At 42.6% G+C, this 24,492-nt stretch overlaps 1 protein-coding gene across 1 annotated transcript in view; it reads right to left on the bottom strand.

The window, feature by feature from the left end:
* The window catches only part of LOC138758725 (guanine nucleotide-binding protein G(I)/G(S)/G(O) subunit gamma-7-like), a 78,814-nt gene extending 68,006 nt beyond the window's left edge, over positions 1-10,808 (bottom strand). The window contains exon 1 of the mRNA XM_069928062.1: positions 10,707-10,808. The gene's annotated coding sequence lies outside the window, so the exon portion shown is untranslated. The remainder of the gene's footprint in view (positions 1-10,706) is intronic.
* Between the last annotated feature and the right edge of the window lie 13,684 nt (positions 10,809-24,492).

The following is a 24,492-nucleotide window of genomic DNA, read 5'->3' on the forward strand; positions in this document are numbered from 1 at the left end:
TTTTGGGGGGGGGAGAGGGAAGGGAATGGGTCGTTAGTCAGGCTGAGGACCACACTGGAGTATTATGGGAAGGGCTCGGGTATGATGTATATCTGGACAAAAGTGAGATTATGCCTTTGACAAATGGGGATTATAGACAATATCATCAATTTAAAAGGTTGCAAGGCGGCATTAAATATCTGGGGATAAAAGTGGTCAAAGATGTTTAATTTATACAAACTTAATGATCTCCCTTTGCTCTGCAAGACTGAGGGTAGAACCTCCATGGAAATGTTGACATGGGACTATAATTTGGGAGGTTTAAAATTACCTGATTTTTAAAAATATTACTGGGCAGCCCAGGCAAGATTCATTACCTCACTCTTTGAGGGAGCCTTCCCCCCACCCCCCCTCCCCACTCTCTCCTAGGCACATGTAGTAGGTGAGGGACGCCAAAATAATTTCAAAGTAAACAGATAAACCTCATTTTGTTTAGTAACATGGAGATTATGATTTGTCTGGAGAATGTAAATTTATCTCTAAGATGCATTACATATTCCAAAGTGAGGGCCCGAAGCCAGGGAGAGATGGGAGTCAGACTTGGGCACAACAATCAATGAAGAATGGTGGCAAGACCTGTGACTGGAATCATCAACAGTAGATTCAGGTTGGTGCAGTACAATTTCTTGCACCAGTTATACCTCACACCATTAAAAAAAATTACATAAATCAAAGCCAGAATATTTTCAGAAATGCACTTTACGCGTGGTGTGGAGGTTGGAACTTTTGCCCACCTGGCTATGTACAAAGGTAGGATCTTTCTGGAAAGATCTGGGGACATTCTTAAAAAAATTACAGAAGTGGATTTTCCACAGGATCCAGAAGTGTACCTTCTGGGAGACCCTGGGGGCGCGAGTTTTAGACTGTCCAAAGACTAAATTTTATCCGTGAAGGTCGCCTTGGAAGTAGTCAGGAAATGTATAGTGGTTTCGTGGAAGTCCAACTCCCAACTAAATACCACACGATGGAATATGGAAATGCAGAGTTGCATTCTCCTGGAGAAAATTATGTACAATCTAAGGAAGAAACATGACATTCATTAGAGTGTGGCAACCTTACTTGAAATATATTGGCACTCAGATTGATTAGATTCCCCCCGCCCTTCGAAATAGGGGTAAGTGTAGCAAACCGTCCCAGCAGGTAAATTAATGTGATCAAAGAAGTTGGACCTGGCACAGGCGACATGTTTCTTTCAGTTTTGCTTTGAGGTTTTTAAAAAAAAATTAAATTTAATTTAATTGTATCAATGTAATTTAATTGACTAATTTCAGTTGTACGAAGGGAGTGGGGAGGGATAAATACATGAATGTTAAAAATTATATGGTTTGTTTGAATTTTACGTTTATGAAAATTAATAAGATATTTAAAAATGTTGACGTAAATATATTAGATTTTTAATATATTATGTGAGAATAAAAGGAACCTTTGACCTTCAATCACAAGCAATAGGAGCAAATCACAAACTCAGTTTAATGCTTATCAGTTCATTCTCGTTTCCAGTCACTTTTGTTCACGTTTCTAATTTCTCTACGCTACATAGGCCACAGAAAAAAGCCCAAGAATATTTTCACTTAAAGAGACTTAGCTAGATCAGAATTTATGTTATAATAGTATGAAAACAAATGTTACAATAAGGAAGCTTTGTGGCCCTTTGATCCCACATTAACTCAATGCAAAAACATTTCAGCCCATTCATGTCCTCTACCAAAAGATCTGAGCCATTTTCCAAAATGTTGGAAAAGTAGTAGAGTAAAACAAAAGTCTAGACCAAGATTAACCCAATTCTTTATTCTCAATTTTGCCAGATTATGAAAACTTGCAAACTTTCCTAAAGAATTCCAAAAGTGATCAAGGGCTTAAAATAAATCCGAACCTAAATCGAACATCTTTGCATAAATTTTACAGTTATGGATTGAATAGACAGCCACAATTATTCCTCAGTAGCTGCAAAATTATACAGGTGGTCAGTGATTTCGGGAAACTGGGAGGAACACACATCCCAATAGACATCAAGGGTGCTGAGGTGGGGAATCTTCAAGTTCTTAGGAGCACACGTCACCACAACCTGTCCTGATACAAATCATATTGATGTTACAACTAAGTACACCAGTCTCTCCCTTCTTAGACACCCAAGGAAATTCAGCATATCCCAAGTTCTCTTAGAAACTTTTGCAGGTGAACCTTATGCGCTGGTGCAATCATCAAATTTTTTGGACAACTTTTTCAGGCCAAATGGCAGGGTCAACTTTTATATAGGTCATACTTGATTTTGTGAAGTACCTGCATTGTTCAGGGCATTGGGAGATTGGATGCACAGGTAACCAGGGTGAGGATCCACTTTTGGTGGGGATAGTTCAGTCAGATGGGCAGGCGGTCAGGGGCCAAAAATGGGGGTGGGGGTCAACTTTTACATAGGTCATACAAAAACACCCAATTTTTGGGGTGTCAACAATTTTATGATATCGACAATTACACAATTATACACAGTAAATTATCTTGAAGAGAAACAAAAAGCATCTGTAGCTTTTTGGAAAGATTGTATATGATTTTCTCCAAGGGAATGCAATTCTGCATTTCCACATTCCATCGTGTGGTATTTAGTTGAGAGTTAGACTTCCACAAAACCGCTATACACTTCCTGGCTACTGCCAAGGAGACCTTCACGAACAAAATTTGTTATTTAGACATTCTAAAACTTGCATCCCTAGTGCTGGAGGAACTAAGCAGGTCAGTCAATGCTCCTGTGAACATCTGAACATGTCTACCCATGGATGCTGTCTGACCTGCTCAATTCCTTGTCTACATAAATTATCGTGTCTCGATACACCACAGTGTGCTACGAGAGTTGCTCTGCTTAATAAACTACAGAGCAGCAAGAGTAGCTCAGGCCATGATTAAAAACCAACCACCTCTCAGACTCAAGGCCTTAGGAGAGCTGCTAAAATATGAAAGGGCTCATCTAAACTCAGACTTGTTCTCTTCTCCCTTTTATACATGCTTATAAACATAATGAACCTCCAAATTCAGGGATAAATAACTCAATACTTGACAAATGTTTGATGGTGGAACATCTCCAATCATGGGAAATAGTTTTTAAATTTGAGGAAAGTAACATCAGACTCTTCAGATAATATACTTGAAGATGGCAGTGCTAGTGCAGAGATGCAGCGCTCCCGCTCAGCCCAACCATCCAACTGCTAATGGCTCCACACAGGCTTTGAATGGCCCATTGAGGGAGCGGAGAGTGATTTTAGCTGAAACCCCGCAACCGGAGGTTTGCGTCCTAGATGGATGTGCCTATTAAATGGCAGCAGCCAAGAGGGGTTTCAGATGGGAAGATCATGCACTGAGAGGGAAAAGTGGAGGAGACAACCCATGGGGATGGTGACCACAGCGGTGAATCAGTGAGGAGACTCTGCAGCTGAGGGACCAGTGCATGCAGCGGGCTACTGGCAACTCAAGGCGAGGAACCCATGGAAGCTGTGGACTGCAAACTGTCAGGAGACTCGTGCTGGGGCTGCAAACTGGCTGGAGGGGTACCAGGTATCGGAACTGGAATGTGAGGGGCTGCTGAGGGCACTTAAGGGTTCCTGACCATATCAGAGGTTCAGATCTGAAGCTCAGGTTATCCAATGATTTGGACTGGACTGTGAGGTGAATTTACAGTCACTTGGTGACTCTGGGGAGACTCTTTGCTTCTCTGATTGTAAGAGGCGCTTAGGCAATTCCTGCCAGTGGCAAATCTGTCTGACTTGCAGCAGGCAAAAAGGAATTTCATGTAATAGGACACTGTTTTATTACTAAATCAATAAATTAAAATCTTAGGATTGCAAACCCATTATATAATGCATTTCACCTGTACAAGTTTACACAGAAGTAGTTACTGTATCTTGAAGTTTTTCAAGTTAAAGGAAAAACAAAAGAATTCTTCAGTTGCCAGAAAGTGAGTTTTACCATTCCCAACGGTGTTAAGCAAAACACTTTCAACAATTCCAGGATGTTCCAATGTCCAAGCCCAATAACAAACAGGCCAAACTCAACATTTGCCTTTACTTGGAAGAGCAAAAAAATAATTTGGCTTTAGTTTCAGCTGTTTAATAGCATCTTCTGCACTTGCATTGTCATTTGGGGTTTTTTAAAGCAGTTACTGAGCAACAATCAAGTCATTTCACAGAAAGCAAAAGAATCTAAGAGCAGGTCACTATGTGATGCAAACAATTCTTCAAGTACAAAATTACAAAGCTTGTGAAGTTATCAAACACTGGGGTCCTATAATTTTTGAACATTGAATACTGCAGCACAGAAACAGGTTCTTCAGCCCCTCTAGTCTGTGCTGAACTATTTGTCCCTGCACCCAGACCAGAGCTCTCCATACACCTCTCATCCACATACCTATCCAATCTCGAACAACACTGTAGCACAAGCGATCCGGGTTCAAACCCGGTGCTCTCCGCAAGGAGTTTATACTATCTCCCTGTGTCTTCATTAGTTTCCTCCCACCCTTCAAAACATACAGGGGTTGTAGGTAAATTGGGATATTTGGTTTAAATTTAAAATATTGAAATCAACCACCTCCATTGGCAGCTCATTCACATTTCACCGCCCTTGGAGTGGAGCATCCCCAATCCTCCTCTAAAACATTTCATCTTTAACCCACATCCTCATTTGTGTTTCCTTATCCTCTGTGGAAAAAGCAAGTTTGCCTTTACATTATTTTGAGCACCAATGTCAAATTTCCCCTCATTTTGACATCACAGGGAATAAAGTCTGAGCCTATTCAACTTTTCCCTGTCACTCAGCTCTTCGAGACAGCAACATCCTTACAATGACAGAAAATGTTATAAGCCTTTAAATATGATCACATTCAGCATTAAAACAAGATTTTGCAAGATTTATTTTACACATACAAGTCAGATTGGAGTACCAGTGTAAAATGTGATAAATCAAGGTTCCTTTTATTATTGTACAATACATAAAAATGTTACATACATTTACTTCAACTTTTGTCTGCCACGAGGGAAACTAAGAGTCTCCATGAACATTGCCTGGCGCCCCAAGCAATAAGAAATAAATGGGTGCTTGATAGGGACCCATTGGGCTAAAGGGCACATATCTATGCTGCAAACTCAGTTGCTTGAGAAAAGTGAAATGACTTGTAATCTCTAATAGGAAATGCACATATTGAGATCTGTTGTAGACAGGATCAAAACAACCCTTTCAAGTCAAATATCAAGATTAAATTACCTACACACAATGAGAAATGGAATGGCTGCTGAGGGGAAAGTTTCTCCTCAAATCCAGAAATTAGGGGGCACGTGTTCAAAATTAAGGATTTACCCATTTAACAATAAATGAATTTATTCTCACAAAGTGTTGCAAACTTTTGTAAATCTACCCCAGAAATTTGCAGATGCTGAAGCATTTAATAAATGTAGTCTACAGAGAAATGGAGGGCTACAGGGAATGTGAAGCCAAGGTCAAACATCAGATCAGCCACTTTGTTGAAGATTCAAGAGGGGCCTCTTCCCATTCTTTTATGCCAGCAATTTGGGAAAAACAACTTTCACAGAAGTGATATAGGCTGGTTTATTTTTTCTTATAATTATAATTGGTTTCAGAAATAATCTATAAGCATTATACATCCCCAAACTCAGGAAGCAATTTATTCAAACTGAATAATGGCCATTGATAAGCCAGTCAATACATTTGTGATGTACAGATTTTTGAATGTTATTAAAAAGCAAATTTTAGCAACAATTCTCCAGAGGAGAGAAAAAAACAGAACTGAGTAAGATTGAGACAACATTTTAATATCTTCCAGGTAATGTCTTAACTAGGCATCAGTTCTCAGAATGAAAAGAACCAGAACAAGTCAGAGGACAAGTGCAGAAGAATTCTTGGCTGTGTGATAGACAGCAAAAAGGATTATAATCAAACATTAATTAAGTTTAAAATTTCTGGTTTGAATTAGGGAACATTTATCAAAATAAATATACAGAAATAATTAACATTTGTTCTTTAGAAATTGATACGAGAAATTTTAAAAAAAAATTTAGACATGCAGCACGGTAACAGGCCACGAATGTGTGCTGCCCAATTTACACCCCATTAACCTATACCCTTAGTACTTTTTGAACAGAGCCCTCAGGGACAGGGAGAACATATAAATTCCTTACAGTCAGTGCGGGATTCGAACCCTGGTCCGAAACACTGATGCCGTAAAGGAGTTGTGCTAACTGCTATGCCAACCACTCCGCACAATTTTTGAACATTTTAAACTGAAACTCAACAATTTGGCACAATCACATACAGTTCGACCCACTGAGTTCCTCTAGCACATTAGGGTTTTTGCTCTGCATTTCAGCATCTGCAATCTTGTGTCTCCAAAAAAAATTCTTAAAGAGCATCTTAAAGACAAGTAGCAGAAAGGTTTGGAGAGATTCACACTGAATTTTGAAGACAGTTTAAAAGCTTCCTTGTTATCTTCACTATGCATCAAGAATAATAAAGCTGTTCCCAAAGGTGGAGGAAGTTGGGGTTTGATGCTCGACTACTGATAAAATATCGAGTTAGCAGTTGAATCTCAACCTTCTACAACTCAGATCATATGGCCATCTGTTTTTCTGAATGGAGAATTCTCAGAGGCCTACCACCCAACATAAACATGAGACAGGCAAATATAGAGATATTACAAAAATTCTTGTTTACCAGCCTGCTGTTTTAGTTGAGAGTGTCCAGAAAGGAAAGGGGGAAAATAATGTAGCAAAGGAGAGAAAATTGTTCAGATGACATTACAAGTTATGCTACAACTTTAAAAGTAATCAAGAGAACTATGGTGGTAAAAGGCAAGTATGAAGTGAAAATATTTATTAATATCCCAAGAATCATAATCTTCCAAAATACAATCTATGTTTAAGGATTCATGTGACAAATTTCCCCCAAACCAGAGACAAGTTGCATATTTGTCAAGCTATTCGCATGACATGGGTTCTCAAAACTTGCATTTTTGTAGATGAAGCAATCACATTTTCTTTGAAGCAACTTCAGAATACAATGTCCATGTTCTTCTGAAAACCAATACCATTATTCAATAAAAGCATGAAGTACACTGGAGTGAAACAAAAGTCTGCAGATGCTGAGATCAAAGTAGAAACAATGCTGGAGAAACTCAGCAGGTCAAACAGCAGATTTTATATAGCAAAAAGGGGGAGGGAGATAGGGAATAGAGGGAAGGAGATGGAGAGCTGGAGGAAAGGAGGCAGGGTTAGGAAAGAGGGCAAAAGAGGAGTAGTCTAGCAGATACCAGAGAGGTCAATGTTAATGCCATCTGGTTGAAGAGCATCCATACACAATTAGGTGTTGCTCCTCCAATTTACAGGTGGCTGTGCACAAGGCCATGGAAAGACATGGCAGAGCAGGAGTGGGGCACAGAACTGAAATGGTTGGCCACTGGGAGATCCCCATCATTGGTCTCACGAGTGAAAACCATTTATTCCTCAGATTAGTTAATATTTAAACAATTTTTTTTAAAATAAAAAGAATTTTCAGTCCCAAAACAACTTATTTTCACCAGCGAAGCGATCTCCCAGTTTGTGTCCAGTCTCTCCAATGTAGAGAAAGCCACAGTGGGAGGACTGGATGCAGTAGAGATTGCTCCTGCAGATTCACAAGTGTTGCTTCACTAAGAAGGATTGCTTGGGTTGCCAAATGGTGGCAAGGGAGGAGATGTGGGCGGAAGGTATTTTTTAACCCAAATATTAAACCGAATGTGTTATCCAGGGACTTCAGCTCGATAACTAGTGTTTACCCTTGGAAAAATAATGAAGTTGCCACTTCAACACACTAAAGCTGGAGTTTTCCATTAAATACAATGGAGACATTTGCCTCAGTCTATTGCCTACCACCCAGCACTTATTTTGGTTAGGGCTCAACATCCTAATTACGTTGATTTTCTACAAATATAACAATTTGATATGGGGAAAGAGGCTGCAGAAAGGAAAATAGTTTCAAGCATTAACATTTAGTTGGTTATTCATGCTATTTACTACAGTCCAAACAACTTTTATACTTACAAATGATTATCACACTGTACACAAATACCAGTTTAATGATTACCACCTGAATGAATTAAAAACAGCACTAATTTTACAATCCAACATTTCTCTTTGGTGCCAAAGATAAAACAAACAGGGATAGAGATGTCTTGTTATATAGTTCAAAGATGTCTTGTTATATAGTTCAAAGATAGCAATACAATTACTAGGCAGAGTTTAAATATAAACATACACAAGGGTAGTTTTAATTTAATGCAACCAATGTTAAAAGAATTATTTATCAACTTAAATATCAAAATTTTTCTATAACACCAATACTGATATTAGACACACAATCTCTCAAAATTTATAATATGCCAATGCAAGTGCAGAAGAATACTTTTTTTTGCATACCATGCACAACGAGGAATAAACTATTAGTTGAACTGTTATGTTTTAACTAACAGTCAATGTGGACCTCAAAGTTTACACAAAAAATTTATCCCTCATATTAGTTAATATTAAACATGGGAAAAGTTATGCTCTGGAACTATGAAGAATATAATAAACACAAGCTTATGTATGATACAGTATAATTGGTTACACAGGTTATATAATCACACCCCAAAAGTTAAATAAATGGGATCCAACATTATCAGATAGACATTTTCGCTGCAAGAAGGAAATGAGAACAGTACATGCAATTTGGGCATATGAGAAAGTGAAAAAGTTTTGGAAAGATCTAAATCAGGTATTAAATAAAATCACAAAAAAACAACATACCAAAAAATCCAGAGATCTTCCTTCTACAAGTAAAGAAAAGAATTAGGCCTCAAACTGGATGAAGCACAAAAAACATTTATTATAATAGCCTTAGCTGTAGCAAAAAAAAATATAATGTCAACTTGGAAATCTGAAGAGAGCCTGAGAGTACAGCAATGTTACATGGAAATGAATAAATGTATTCCATTGGAAAAAAAAATAAAGTCACATTATTTGAACAAATTTGGGAACCGTACATGGAACATAACAGAGAGGGCTTGTCTCGAACCTCCACCCCTAAAAATGACTTGATCCAGTGTGTAAAAGTAGATGACACAATTTTCTTGTTCATTTTCATTGTGTGATGACATTGTTTAATGGTTTTATTGTATTGTATATGTTGAACGTTTGGAGGAGGGAAAAAAGGGGAGAAAATGCCAGTGTGTATATTTAAGAGGGAAATGTTTGTATGTATTTTGATTGATGTGGTTCACAATGTGAAAAATTTAAAAAAGGATTAGTTAATATTTAAACAAACTTTAAAAAAAAGAATCTTCAGTCCCATAGCAGCTCTTATAATTTCACTCAAAAGTTACATTTTCTCCCCACCCCCCCCCCCCCCCTTGGTTATTGCTCCTTGTTCACTTGCCAACCAAGAGGCCACTGAATAGCAATAAACAGGAGAATGTTATTTTTCCTTTCCCTAGCCCAGGCATATCATGGCTAACTGCAATATCATATAGTTTAAACATACTGTTTTTAAAAAATAGAATACCTCAAAACAGATCCAAGACATGCAAACAAAAATCAACATCAAAAGGCACACCCAACAGCTATTTAATAGAGTACATTTAAACCTGGTCCACAGTAATGCTACACTGTGGTGGTCTTGTTCTCTTCTAAGCCACAATGCAGAAATATCCCCCTGATATTTATACACCAGGCCTTTAGGTACAGTTGTTACATTTTAAAAAAAAACACATTTGTTTAAACATCAATCCCTATATATATTTTTTTTTAAAACCAAAGATCATTTGCACCAGTTTTATTCTTGATGGCAGATTGATCACAACATAATATTTCAGATGAGAGAATTCTTTACACAGCAATAAGTCAACAAGATAGCATCTGAAGTGTTTTCTGATCAACTGTCTGATACAATACCCATTTCAAATGACTGAACCTATCGACAAAAGATTTCATTAGCACCAAGGAATCGTGTAAACAAAATCCCAGTGGGGTCCAGCAACTGAGCAACATTCTAGGATTTGAGGCACGCTGGGTTCAGAATTGGAACCAACATTTTAATACCACCAGGCTTTCTAATGCCCTCTTTTCCACAGCAACATTGCCTTTGGTTCTCATCCGAAATCTTCCAATCCCACACAAACTAAACCACACTCTCACTTTGTTACCAAAGCCATTTTAAATGCATTTTGATGTCAAATTCAATGCATTTTTTTAACGATGAACCCATGACATCCTTAAGATGTGGGTGGGTGGGTGGGTGGGGGGCTTGTTCAATAATTGTACATTAAGGGACAACAACGCTGCAGTTTCACTGCAGTAACACACCAAATTAAGTCGGCTGGAAGGACCTGCCCCGTCCCGAGGCTCGCTTGCCTGCGAGCTCGGCCTTAACAGACCCTCGACCCGGGCAGAAGCCCCACCAGGCGTGACGAGGCCCACAGCCGCAGGCGGCCCCGCTTCCCCCCTACTACGGGCTAGAGACGGGGCGCGGGGGGGGGGGGGGGCGTTGACGATAACTCGCCCCTCTCTGGGCTCTTCGTGCCACACCCCCCCCCCCCCCCCCTTCCCGGCAAAAAGCCACCGAGATCAGCCCCCGCCGCCACTCGCCCCGCGCTCACTTACCCCTTCGGTTAAGCACGAGAGAGCCAGAACCAATCAATCTCCACACCGGAAAACTCAACGCCCCGCATTGATAGACACGCCTGCTCACCAATCATGGGCTGGGGAGGCGATCCGGAGCCCGGCCAATGATCGCCGGCGTGGTAGGCGGGGCTGCCGGGGTGCCAGCCTGTTGAGGCAGAGCGGGAGTCGGTGACGTCACAACGAAGGGAACCCATCGCTTGTTTCTTAGAGTGATTGACAGGATTCTTAGCCAATCGTTTTACTGAGGCTTCCTTCTAGGGGGAGAGAGAGAGAGGTGCTTTTTCTCGTTGTGTATCTTTTATCTTTGCTCCATAATAAAGTTCAGTGACCTGCTAAGTTTCTCCAGCATTCTGTTTTTAATTGGGAGAGAATTGCAATGGCAATGAGGCGAGACCCCCTTTGCTGTAAAATAAATAGATTTGCAGGAAGTAAAATAATTGTAGATTTTCGTAAATTGCATAATTTACAATTTGAAACACTTACTTTTTAATGTTCTGGACTGTTTCTTTATCCATTCACGTCTACTATTTAATTCTTCACTCCACTTGAAATAAAAGTTCTTAAGAGTCGCACAGCTGAAACATCGACTGTTTCTTCTTTCCACAGATGCTGTCTCTGAACTGCAAACTTCCTTCTATTCATAATTACAGTTGGATTGAAAAGGTGAATGGAACTGGACTCCATGGACAAGTTGGACCAAAGGGCCTGTTCCAATCTCCATGGCTCCATGGTAATTCAATGAAAATCAGGCACAAAGGAAAAAACTGTGTTGACTTTGCTGATCGATAATCTTTCATCAAAACTGGCCAATTCTGACATCATTTGGAAAATAAATCTGATGATCCAAACTTGTTGAATTCAATGTCAAATTCTGCAAACTGGAAGAGAAGATTAAATACTTCTCCCTCATCAAGGATCACAGCCCACTCCACCCTCATCAACACATGTTCCAGGCAACACAGGCTCTCACACTCAATAACAACTCACAAGCTCATGTAAACTCCCAAGCCTCACACTCAAAACACCCTTTAAACCATCACCACCTTCATCACCATCTCCCACACTCATGGAATCCCCGTGCTCATCAAAATTCAGCCCACATTCAACGACAATTATGTCAATGTCCACTCCCAAGCACATCACTACCTCACTGCAGGCATCACCATTTCCAACACTAACAACAACCCTGCACTCATTCCCTACCTCTGTACATGTTTAAACCCCCACCCACACTCAACAGCCCACCACACCATTACCACCTTTATATTCATTAGGGAACACCATGCTCATCAATACCTTCCATTAAACTGGACAATGAAGAGTTTTCTTCCTGAACATATTTGGGTGCATTTAATGGATTTTGGTCTGCTCATAGAACATAGCACAGATCAGGCCATTCAGCTCTCATTGTGCTGGCCTATATATTCCTTATATAAAAAAAAACCCCTACCTCATAACCCTCTATTTTTCTTCCATCCTGTCTAAGAGTCTCTTAAATGCTCCTAATGTTTCAGCCTCCATCCCTGGCAAGGCATTCCAGGAACCCACAATTCTCTGCATAAAAAATGTACCCCTGAGGTCTCCCCTAAACTTCCCTCCTTTCACTTTGTACACATGTCTTCTAGTGTTTGCTATTCCTACCCTGGGAAACGGGCACTGGCTGTCCACCCTATCTACTCCTCATAACCTTGTGGACCTCTATTAAGTGTCCTCTCATCCCTCTACACTCTAAAGATAGATCATGAATATCACCTTAAATGTTTCCTATCATATACCATTTTTCTTTAGATATAACCCATTTTTGTGATATCCGTTTATATTTTAAGTCTACTAATATATTCAAGATTCAATTTATTGTCATGTAATAAAGACAGTGCAATATGACATGGAATTTGTTTTTGTCTGCCATAAGGGAGGCTGATTCATTATTGGCAGAAATTGCCTGAAGTGCCTCTTACAGACAAAGAAAGGGAAGCAAAAGAGAGTTCCCCCAGAGTCACTGAGTGTCCATGGATTCACCTCCAGCACTTACGCAGCCCCAGCAGGCCACGCCACACAGAGTCCAGTCCAAGCCATCAGTAATTCGAGATCCAAATCTGAACCTCCAACTCGATCAGGAAGCCTTCAGTGCCTCAGCACCCTCTCGCAACCCAGTTCCAATACCTGGTACTCCTTCAGCCAGTCTTGAGCCAATTTCCAGCAGTCTGCAGCCCAGTGTGAATCCCTCGACTACAGTTGCCAACAGCCCACAGGATGTTTGTTTCTTCAATCGCAGAACCCCTTGCTGGTCTGCCGCCATGGTCACCATCGTCTCCTCTGCTGGTCTCCCTGTTTTCTGGTGCCCTGCATCAGTCCTCTGTTTCCCCGGAGTCTGTAACCACTCATGGCTGCTACCAATCGTAGGTGCAACCATCTTGGGCGCAGACCCTGTGGTTGCAATATTTTAAAATAAAATCAGTGTCCACTCTATTTACTGGCCATTTAAAGCCTGTGTGGAGCTGACAGCAGTTGGACTGGGCAGTTGGACACCTCTGGAGTGATGTGGCTCCATTCCCTGCTCTCCGTGGGTCCACACCAGTGGCCGTGTTGACGTTACAACAGCTCTGGCAGCGTCGCCATTTATAGCACAAAGCAAGCTGTATTGGTCAGTTCAAGCATGCCTGAGCATGCATTCAGTACAGGTGCTATGCAAACATTGTCTTGTACCTGGACATGCTGAGTCAGGATAGTTGCACACAGGCTATAAAAGCAGTTCACACATACAGATGCTGTGCATTACATTGATTATAAACAATTCAACAAGTCAATTTATTGTTTGTGCAACTTCCTACGTGAATACAGGAAATATGAAATTGTCGTTGTGCTCAGTTTGAAATTGTCTATCATAATCTCCAATTATATTTTAGGAAACAAACCTTTTGAAAATCATTGTTGTCCAGTTATTGTTCATTATTAATCAACAACCTGTCTATATTAAGCAACAACCTACCCATGCTCATCGCCACCTTACACACTAAACAACAAACTGTACATGAAGCAATAGACAGTGCAGTGGTGCAGCTAGTGGAACACCCGCCTTGCAGATCTGGTGACCCCAATTCATTTCTGACCTCCCATACTGCGTGACCAGTTTGCACGTTTGTGGCTGCATTTCTGTGGGGCTTCAGTTTCCTCCACAATCCAAAGTTAATTAGGCAGTATCAATTTTCCATAAATGTATATATATATAGGTAAAATTGAAAGGAATGTAGGAGAACAGGTTACATGGAAAATTAACAGGAAACTGAAGGTGGACCGTGAGTCAGCATAGATTATAGGCTGGGTGGCGTTCACCGACCAGTCCTTTCATTTTGCTTTCACATAGCCGGTAAGGCAGGCAGAAAACTCTGGATTTTCCTTTTCTTTCCACATACACATATTTCATTCATCTCTTTGAAAATACATTCTGTGGTCCGATTGCTTGTGTTAATTTCACCCATAATTTCAACGTTAAGAAAGCAGTGCTCATCTGAACTGGCCGGAAAAGGCAAAATGCTTGGCTGTGTTTCCATTACTTTTCTACCAGATAGATGATACTGTTAGTTGCTACCAAAAGTAGTTTGCATTATGTAAAATGTGTATTCAAAAAAAAATTAAGCTATTAACCAATCAAATGCTGTTTGAAGTACTGTGTGTGCTTCCTCTGCCAAACTATCGGCTCAACTGAGTCATCACGTATGATTGAAACCAGCTAACTGAAAGCAAGCTAGGGATCAAAACAGGCCATTCTTTCATTTGTTATCAGCTTTGCTGATTTTCTTCACGTGGAAGAGATTTGGCCATGCAGCCCATCATGCCAGTACCAGCTGTATGCAATTCCATTTGATCCCCTCCCTCTTCCCCCATGGGCCCAACAATATTATACCTGTAATTTGTTTCAGCAGAATGATGCATTTTTTTGTCTTATGTTTACTTTAATAATTTATGCCTGATGGTGAAGTGCATTGCCTCTCTGTAGAAGAAAAACATAATAGGGTAATGCAAAACATTGACCAGTTTCTCCTTCCTTAGATGTTGCTGAACAGGCTCCCTTCTTCTAGAATTCTGTTCACAGGGATACAAGATCCTGAGTGAGGTGTTTCTTCACGGAAGACAGACTCTTAGCACCACAAAAGGACTGTCTGCACCATTGCTGTCACTTTTATTTTTCACTCGATAACTATTAAGATTTATTATCTAATTTTGTGTTTTTAGTCTTTTTATCTCGATAAAGTGTTTGGCATGTAGTTGTTTGATTTTTGTACCCTTTCGGTCACAGCAAGTAAGAATTTCAGTGCATATGTACATTGTATCATGTATGTGACAATAAACTCATTACATTGAAGGTTAAGTACTCTCGAATTACTTGTTGTGTTTCTTAGCAGTGATTTCAGACTGCCACAATCATCAGACACCTGAGGATCTTTTTTTAGCTACCCATTATGAGATTAAACAAGAGTAAGGAGAGGAAAAAATCAATAGTATTAGTAAATAGATACAAGTTAAAATAGATAATTCAAGTAAAAACATAACGCTGGAGAAACTCAGCAGATCTTAACTTGATGTCGGGCTCAAGCCCAAAATGTTGGTTATGTATCTTTATCTTTGCTATATTTAGTTCACTGTTTGACCTGCTGAGTTTCTCCAGCATTGCGTTTTTAACTTCAATCTCTGCATCTGCAGACTTTCGAGTTTTACTTCTCATATTTATTAAATTCAGGATGTCGGAAAGCACTTCACCACCAATGAAGTACTCCAGATAGATCATTATTTCTGTAATACAGGGGAAGTAACAATAAATAGACGCTCAGCATGTTTATCTCAGCAATGTGAAGAAACCTTGGTCATACTGCCCATGCACTTCTTCAAATGGTGGCAGGGCATTTTTTTTCCTCTGTACCTGAGAAAGCAGAGAGATCTTTGGACTGCAACATCTGATGTTGCTTTCATAATCCTACAGTTTCATTTAAATCATCAATCATCTAAAAAAGGAGCAGCAGGTGCCATCATTAGTATTTAGGCATTGCTGGGATTATGAAAACCCAGAGTTGCTCCAGCACATTTCAAAACTCTTCAGCACCAATCTGGTAGAAGAAGCATTTCGAACAACATAATTCAATTGTGGAAAATTGGTACATCATCTTCTCTGCCAGATTTCTCCACTCAAAGAAAATTAATCAAACACGAGATAAAATTGCTGTTCAGAGATGCCAATTGTGTACATATTCTCAGCACAGCAGAGATGATAGTCCATTTCAAGATCATAGGCCTATTCACACAAGGCTCTAAAGCTATTTGAATGTAATTCTAATTTAGGGCTTTACTCTGATCTCTCAAGATGTCAGAGGTTACCACACTGTTAAGTTTAAGTGCAGCTCTAATATGTTATGCCATCAAAAAAGAGCAATAAACATGCAAATCATTATCATATGTCTCAAAAACAAGAAAGCACATTACTTAAAAAAAAATTTGTGTTTGGTTCTGATGCCGATTTTGCTTGGAATTCCTAGAGATTTAATCATAGGACTTCCAGCTGCCCTGCTAACAGCTGATTTATAATTTTCTTCCTTTGGTTTGGCTTCATGGATGAAGATTTATGGAGGGGTAATGTCCACGTCAGCTGCAGGCTTGTTTGTGGCTGACAAGTCCGATGCAGAACAGGCAGACACGGTTGCAGCGGTTGCAAGGGAAAATTGGTGGGTTGGGTGTTGGGTTTTTCCTCCTTTGTCTTTTGTCAGTGTCCACAGTCTCCTTTGTTAGATGATTGATGATTTAAATGAAACTGTAGGATTATGAAAGCAACATCAGATGTTGCAGTCCAAAGATCTCTCTGCTTTCTCAGGTACAGAGGAAAAAAAATGCCCTGCCACCATTTGAAGAAGTGCATGGGCAGTATGACCAAGGTTTCTTCACATTGCTGAGATAAACATGCTGAGCTTCTATTTATTGTTACTTCCCCTGTATTACAGAAATAATGATCATAATAAGTATGAGAAAAATAGCTGCCTAAGGATTGCTTTATGTGGTGCTACAGATGATTAAGTTTCTGTGGAAAATAAAATGTAATTAAAAGCCTGAAATGAATCAGTAGATCATGAAGCACATAGTTTTCACCCTGTGTTCTCAGTGCATCTGATATATAGAGGAATATGGAGATGCACAGTGGCGTCCATTGACACCTGGATTCTACCGGTGCATTTTAATTAATACAGATTTGATCTGCATTGTTTTTGAACCACATATGCCAAATTAGGCTTTGAGTGAGCTCTGAAGTAAGCTTCATTCTTACTTACAGGGGATATCTCTTAACCACATATGCCAAATTAGGCTTTGAGTGAGCTCTGAAGTAAGCTTCATTCTTACTTACAGGGGATATCTCTGAATAAATCTCAGCCAGGGTGTGAGAACCCACCTAGGTATGTATCCTTCAGATAATTCCCCATTCAGGTTGGGTGCTTCCTATCATGTTGTAGGGGTTAATGTTCAAGACCTACATCAACTTCTCCTGTTTCTGCTAGCCTACTCTCCATTCTCCCTCCCTTCCCTTTCCCTGGTATAGTATAATTTTCTGAACCACACTGTAGAAAATGAACAAGGCTAAGCCAGAAATTTCAGATTAATTTTTTAGGTGCAGCATAGAGATGGGAACCTTTGTGTACTCAACCTGGTCAAGCTTGAAGGTGAGGTCCTAGGCCCTTGTCGTAGAAAAAAAAATCATAGGTAAAGAATTTCCAAGGACTCAGAGTTGTTAATGTTGGGAAACATCATGGACATAAGACTTATGATGAAGCTGTCCAAATTTCAAATCCAGTTTGTGTGGATTGCTTTGGCGATGGTCAGGAAGTTGGACTCTCATCTAGGCATTAAGCACTGGTTTGTTTTGTTTTACGTTTTGGCCTTGTGTCCCTAATGTGCCAGGAAATTAAAGGGATACTGTAAAATGCTACAGGAATAGGGGATGAAGGCTAATTTATTGTTGCTGTTTTTCTTTTAAGGGTAATTGTCTATTTAATTTTGTCTCCTGATGCATTAATTGGGATTGGGGTTGTGGGGTGGGTGGGGGGGGGAATGAGAGGGGGAGGAAATAAAATTGGACTTGATGGTGAAGCTTGTATAATTGGAAAATGTAGTGTGTTTTGATTATTATGGATTATTATGGATTGTTGACACTGAGTTTGAAAAATTATAAATAAAATATTAAAAAAGTTTGAAATGCAGGAAAATAAACATACTCTATTGAAGTTATTTGCCTTCACAAATAGAAAATTGAACTAAATCTGCCAAATCTGACCAAAACAATGACAAAAAATTGAAACACTGGCACATCTTCTGTTAGTGGATGTGCTCCCTTTTCCAAGAGAGGAGAAAAGTACCTCGGCAGATGGCTTTGCTTTAAGGAGAACGTGATACAATTTTTTTTTCCTTGATTAGAGCCACAGTTTAAGTGGGCTGTTGCTTGTTACAGGCAATCAGTTTTAAGAAAGCAAAAGAGCTAATTATACAGGCCTGGATGCAGCAAACCCGTAATAGTACACCAAATCAAACTGCTACCAAAGAAGCACTTAAAACAATGCCATGCTGAGTTTCAAAGGAGCATCGGGAACAGGCCTCTGAAAGTTGCATGTGAGCACAGGAAAAAGGGCCCTGATAAGTTTCCAGGGAGCATGGGAACCATCTCCTGATCAGTCAGATGCCAAACCATTGTGGTTTTCTAATAACAGGATGGTGGATTATCAGGGATTTAATAAATAAAGTGCAATTATTCTTTCACTTTTTATAGCTTTTTAAAAGATCACATCAGGAGAAGAAAGTGAAAGCAGAGCTGAGGACACTGCTGAAGAAGTTTATTTTCAGGCAAGGTGTGAAAACAGAAAAAAGGCAGTGTTGTCTGAGGACAAGAAACGTCTCGCAGAAGCAACGTTGGGGTGGCACAGTTGGGGTAGTGGTTAGCACCACGCTATTACGGCGCCAGCGATTGGGACCGGGGTTTGAATCCCGCGCAGTCTGTAAGGAGATTGCACGTTTTCCGATTGTCTGTGTGGGTTTTCCCCGGGGGCTCCGGTTTCCTCCCACCATTTGAAACGTACTGAGGGTTGTAGGTTAATTGGGTATAATTGGGAAGTATGGGCTCATGGGCCGAAATGGCCTGTTATGTATGTCTGTCTACATTAAAATGTATGTCTACATTAAAATCTTAAAAAATTTAAATTTAAAATTTAATTTTTTTTCGCTGATGCTAGAGCCAGAGGAACATTCAGTGAACATAATGTGAATAAGAACATAATTTAGAGGATTCTGGAAATCTGAAATTAAAACAGTAAATGCAGGAAACACTCAATAGCAGAGATTACATTAGATACGTTCCATTTCTAAACCCTTTGTCCTGATGCAACCTACAAACACATGCTGCCTTTCCTTTCAGCATTCACTCTCTGTCAGACCTCGGTCCTCTCCTGTGTTACCACCAACAACTCTGTGTTTTGCATGGTGTTTTCCAGTGCAAAACAGGAAGTGGAATTCCCTCCCATTCTCATTGCTCAGTGCTTCATGGTCTCTTTCCTGGTGAAGGCATGAGTTACCTTTCCCAATTTATTCACCGTTACCAATGAAAAGACCAAAAGCAGGTCGAGTGATAACTTTGTAGAGCATGTCCATTCAGACAATAAGTAAAGCCTGGAATGTCCAGTCAATTGTCTGCTACTCCTTCTCTAATTTCCCAATATTGGATCTCTGAATTGTTGCAATTAACCCCAGTATGTCCAGATCAGGGATTCAGGCACCTTGATCAGGTTCTGTCTGACTCATCACACGTTGAGAATGAATAGGTATCATGACAAATGTACTCTAAGGAAGTTCTAGCAATGATCTCATTCCCTTTAATATAGTCAGGCCCTCATATGGTTGACCAAAAGTAAGCAATTCTACCCAGCACCTTACAAGCAAGTATGAAAAAGAACAAAATCTGGTGAGTGCTGGAAATATTCATCACGTCAGGTAACGCCTATGCAAAGAGAAAAAAGACTCGCCTATCTGTAAGGTTAATGACCTTCAAACAGAACTCATGGAAGGTCATTGATCTGAAATGTTCACTGTTTCTCTCCCCTACAGAAACTGTCCTGATGGTTGTGATTGTCAGTGGAATTCTCAGATTCAAGATTGTTTTGAACTATTTTTAAAAGAAATTATATTGTAACGGCGGCTACACTGCTAACTGAAATAACATACAACCAGGCAGGTTGAGCTCAGTGAGTAGAACTGATTTATTGCAGGCTGCTGGGCTGGACTTATACTCTCAGCTTGGACCTGGCTGAGAACTGTGCTGGGAGCGCTGACATCACCAGGGCATCACGTGAGTCCCCCAAGCGCGGGTTTCTGAGCCCAGTGCCGAGGTTGAAGGGGAAACCACCGATGGCGCCATTTTGGCCAGCTGCAGTTACAAATGGGGCTGGTTCGTCTGCCTAATAGCGTGCCACCACACCCCCCCCCCCGCCCCCCCAGAACCAGCACCAATGTCCTTTATAGTCAGGTGGCCTCACTTCTTGGGCTGGGCCAGAACTACTGATTCGGTGGGTCGAGGTGTGCTGACTTCAGCCTGTCCACCGTAAACAGTTACCAGCTCAGCTGATGACGCCTGTAGATCTTCTTTGGGCATCGAACCCAGGAGCGCCCAAGGCAGTTCGTCCACCCAGTCGGGACTGATGAGGCGGGCTATAAATGCCGACTTAAGGTGGCGGTGTAGTCGCTCGACCAGCTCATTGGCTTGTGGGTGATAGGCTGTGGTGCGGTGTGGCTCGATTCCCAGGCTGTTGGTGAGCTGTTCCCAGAGCACAGAGATGAATTTGGCACCCTGATCGCTGGTGAGGTGATTAGGGACGCCGAACCGGGTGACCCAACCGTGCAACAGCACTCGGGAGCAGGAGTTCGTGGAGGTGTCTGGCATCGGGATCGCCTTGGGCCAATGAGTGGTGCGGTTCACCACCACGAAAAGGTAACGGTTACCCCTGGAAACAGGTAAGGGCCCAACGATGTCCACGTGAACGTGGCTGAACCGTTCCCAGACATGCTCGAACTCCTGTACGGGTGCTCTGGTGTGCCTGTGCACCTTGGACAGCTGGCAATGGGTGCAGGTTCTGGCCCAGCTCGTTATCTGTATCCACAGCCCGTGCCAGGCGAAACACTCTGCCACCATATGAACCATGGACCTGACGGAAGGGTGCGAAAGGTCATGGATATGGTGGAAGACTTGCCTGCGTCATTGCTGGAGAACCACTGGTCGCGGGGTGCCCATGGAGACATCACATGGAACGGTGCCCTCACCGCTAGGAGCCGGGTGGTCCTGGATCCTCAGGCCCGTAATAGCAATCCTGAAAGCTCGCGTCTCCTCATTGGACTTCTGGTCCCGAGTGAGCTGGATGAAGTCAAGGCTGGGTATCAGCGCGCAGATGGCCGGTCGTGAGAGTGCATCCGCGACCACGTTGTCCTTCCCCGCCTTGTGCCAAATGTCGGTGGTAAACTCCAACACGAAGGAGAGGTGACGCTGCTGGCAGGCCGACCAGGGATCCTTTGCCATGGCGAGCGCCTGACTGAGGGGTTTGTGGTCAGTAAAGATGGTAAAAGTCCCTCCCTCCAAGAAATAGTGGAAATACCGCACCGCCATGCCCAGTAACTCACGGTCGAAAGTGCTATACTTACATTCTGGGAGGTGAAGAAGCCGGCTGAAGAACGCCAGTGGCTTCCACTATCAATTCACTTGCTGCTCCAGGACAGCGCCGATGGCATAGGTATCGATGGAGAGCGCCATATGCAGGTCAGTGTGAGGGTGGATGAGCATGGTAGCCTTCACGAGGGCATTCTTTGTGGCCTCGAATGCCCTGCAGGCATCTGGAGTCCAGGCAAGCGTTTTGTGTTTGGCCACGATGAGGGCAAAGAGCGGCTGCATGATGCGCGCAGTGCCTGGGATGAAACGGTTATAGAAGATGAGCATACCCGTGAACTCCTGCAGCCCCTTGAGGTTGTACGGGTGTGGGAACTCCTTGATTGCGGCGACCTTCGTAGTGGCGGGCATGGCTCCTTCAGCCGTGATGGTATAGCCCAGGAACTGCATGGACTCTTTTCCGAACTGGCACTTGGGTGGGTTGATTGTGAGGCTGAAGTCGGACAGTCGGGAGAAGAGGGTGCGCAGTTGGGCCTTGTGTTGCGCCTGATCCCTGCTGGCAACAAGGATGTCATCCAAGTAAATGAAGACGAAATCTAAGTCCCTGCCCATTGAGTCCATAAGGCGCTGGAAGATCTGGACGGCATTCTGGAGCCCGAAAGGCATGCAAAGGGATTCAAAGAAGCCAAAGGGGGTGATGATGGCCGTCTTGGGTATGTCCTTGGGGTGCACTGGGATTTGGTGATACCCACGGACCAGGTCAACCTTGGATAATACTCTCGCGCCATGCAGATTGGCCGTAAAGTCCTGGATGTCAGGGATCAAGTAACGGTCAGGAACTGTCGCCTTGTTGAGCCGCTGGTAGTCTCCGCAGGGGCGCCAGCCACCAGAGGCTTTCGGGACCAGGTGAAGCAGTGAGGCCCAAGGGCTGTCATAGTGCCAAATGATTCCCAGCTCCAGCAGATGCAAAAACTCTTCCTTCGCCACCTGGAGCTTATCCGGCGGGAGCCGACGTGTCTTGGCGTAGACCGGTGGGCCTTGGGTGGGGATGTGATGGAACACCCTGTGGCGCGGTGAGGCAGTGGAGAACTGTGGCTTGAGTAGGGATGGAAACACGTCCAGGATACGCTGGAACTCCTCTTTGGGCATGCTGATCGTGGCCATCTGTGGCTGCTCTGTGCGGAAGGCATTGAGGTGAATGGCCTGGAAGGTACGGGCATCTACCAGGTGCCTACCCCGAATGTCAACCAGGAGCCCGTGGGCAATCAAGGATGGCGGTCGGAAGGGATAAGATGGTGAACCTCCAAGAGAACTTTTGCCGGCTGATCTGGAAGTGGACGGTCGTGTCCATACATCCGGATTTCCATTGCATTGGCTGCATGGAGGGGAGGTCTTTGAGGCCGGTCCTGGACTTGATGGCCGTGGCCAGAATGACGCTGATCTGGGCCCCATTGTCGATGAGGAAACATCAACTGCTGACTGAGTCCCACAGGTAGAGAAGGCTGTGTCTCTGGGCAGCCGCCACAGCCATTAACAGCGGCCAGCCTGCTCGTTTCCCTGGAACGAGCAGGGCTGATGACACTTCTGATCCTTGGCTCCCTAGTGCTGGTGGTAGAAGCAGAGGGCCGGAGCAGGTGCCTTGCCTCTGGTTATGCTCTTTGTGGCCCCTGTAGGGACCGGGTGTTCTACCACAGCACTAGAGGAAGGCTTGGAGTGGTCATGCCCGTGACTCATGGCCTGCTGGACTGCTGAGCCCTCTGGGAATTGCTCAAGCCATAGCTCTTGAGCTTTCTGAGCAACCTTCCTCGGGTCAGCAAAGCTCTCTTGGGCCAGTAGTGGCCGATGTCCTCAGGCAGATGGTCGAGAAAGATGCGCTCAAAGAGTGGGCAGTTGGTGTGATCGCCCATGAGTGCGAGCATCTCGTCCATTAGCTCAATCGGGGGCCTGCCCCCTAAGGCATCGAGGTGCAGCATCCAAGTGGCACGCTGGCGCCTGGATAGTCGGAGGGAGCCGGCACCCGCTTGATTGTCCCGTATTTATCTTCACAGGTGGGTGTGGAATGAGGTGCAGCTCACGTTTGGCGCTGGCCTGGTCCAGGATGGCAACCACGTGGTAGAACCTGATTGTATCTGAGGAAATCTGGCGGAGGTGAAACTGAGCCTCTGTGTGGTTGAACCAGGTCTCCGGCTCCTGCACCCAGAAGTCAGGGAGCTTGACTGCTATAGCACTGACTGAAGGGTCGCTCATGTTGGGTTCAAAGGCATTTGAACCTGTCGGGTCACCAATTGTAGCGGCAGCTACACTGCTAACTGAAATAACACACCACCAGATGGGTTGAGCTCAGTGAGCAGAACTGATTTATTGCAGACTGTCCCAGCCTGGACCTGGCTGAGAACCACGCTGGGGACGCTGACATCACCAGGGCGTCACGTGGGTCCCCAAGTGTGGGCATCTGAGCCCGGTGCCGAGGTCGAAGGGAAAACCCCCAATGGCGCCATTTTGGCCGACTGCCCCACCACGTGTGTTACAAGCGGGGCCAGTTCACCTGCCTAATGGCGTGCCACCACAATACACCTTTTTATTTCTTTTTGTGTCCTTTTCCACCCCCTTTTTAACTGCTTTGTGATTCTTTTCATGAATTAATCTCTCCTATTTTCCAGCCCATTACGGGCATTCTCCTTACTCCCACTCTTTTTCTGCATGTTCAGATTTATTTCACCACTAATGTTTCCCAGTTACAACAAAACATCATCGAGCTGAAACATTAATTGCTATATTTTTTCACACACTATGTATTTTTGGCATTTTCTCCAACTCAGCAATGGCACATTTTATGGTAACCTGAAAAAAATTGTACCACAGCACTGCCTTTCATGCAGAAAATATCCCCAAGGTGTCACAGAGAAGAATAGATAGCCAAAAATAGATGTTGTGTCAATGAAGGCAAATTTAAGAAGGGTGACCTGAAGCTTAGTCATGAATATTGGAATGAAAGAGCTGGAGATACATGAGTATGTGGTCAGTAAGTTACATAATTTGTGGTAGGAAGTGAGAGAAATTTTGCCTATTTAAAATTATTTGTTGATTAATTCA

Source organism: Narcine bancroftii, chromosome 3 (assembly GCF_036971445.1).
Source record: "Narcine bancroftii isolate sNarBan1 chromosome 3, sNarBan1.hap1, whole genome shotgun sequence".
In the NCBI taxonomy this organism is placed as follows: Eukaryota; Metazoa; Chordata; class Chondrichthyes; order Torpediniformes; family Narcinidae; genus Narcine; species Narcine bancroftii.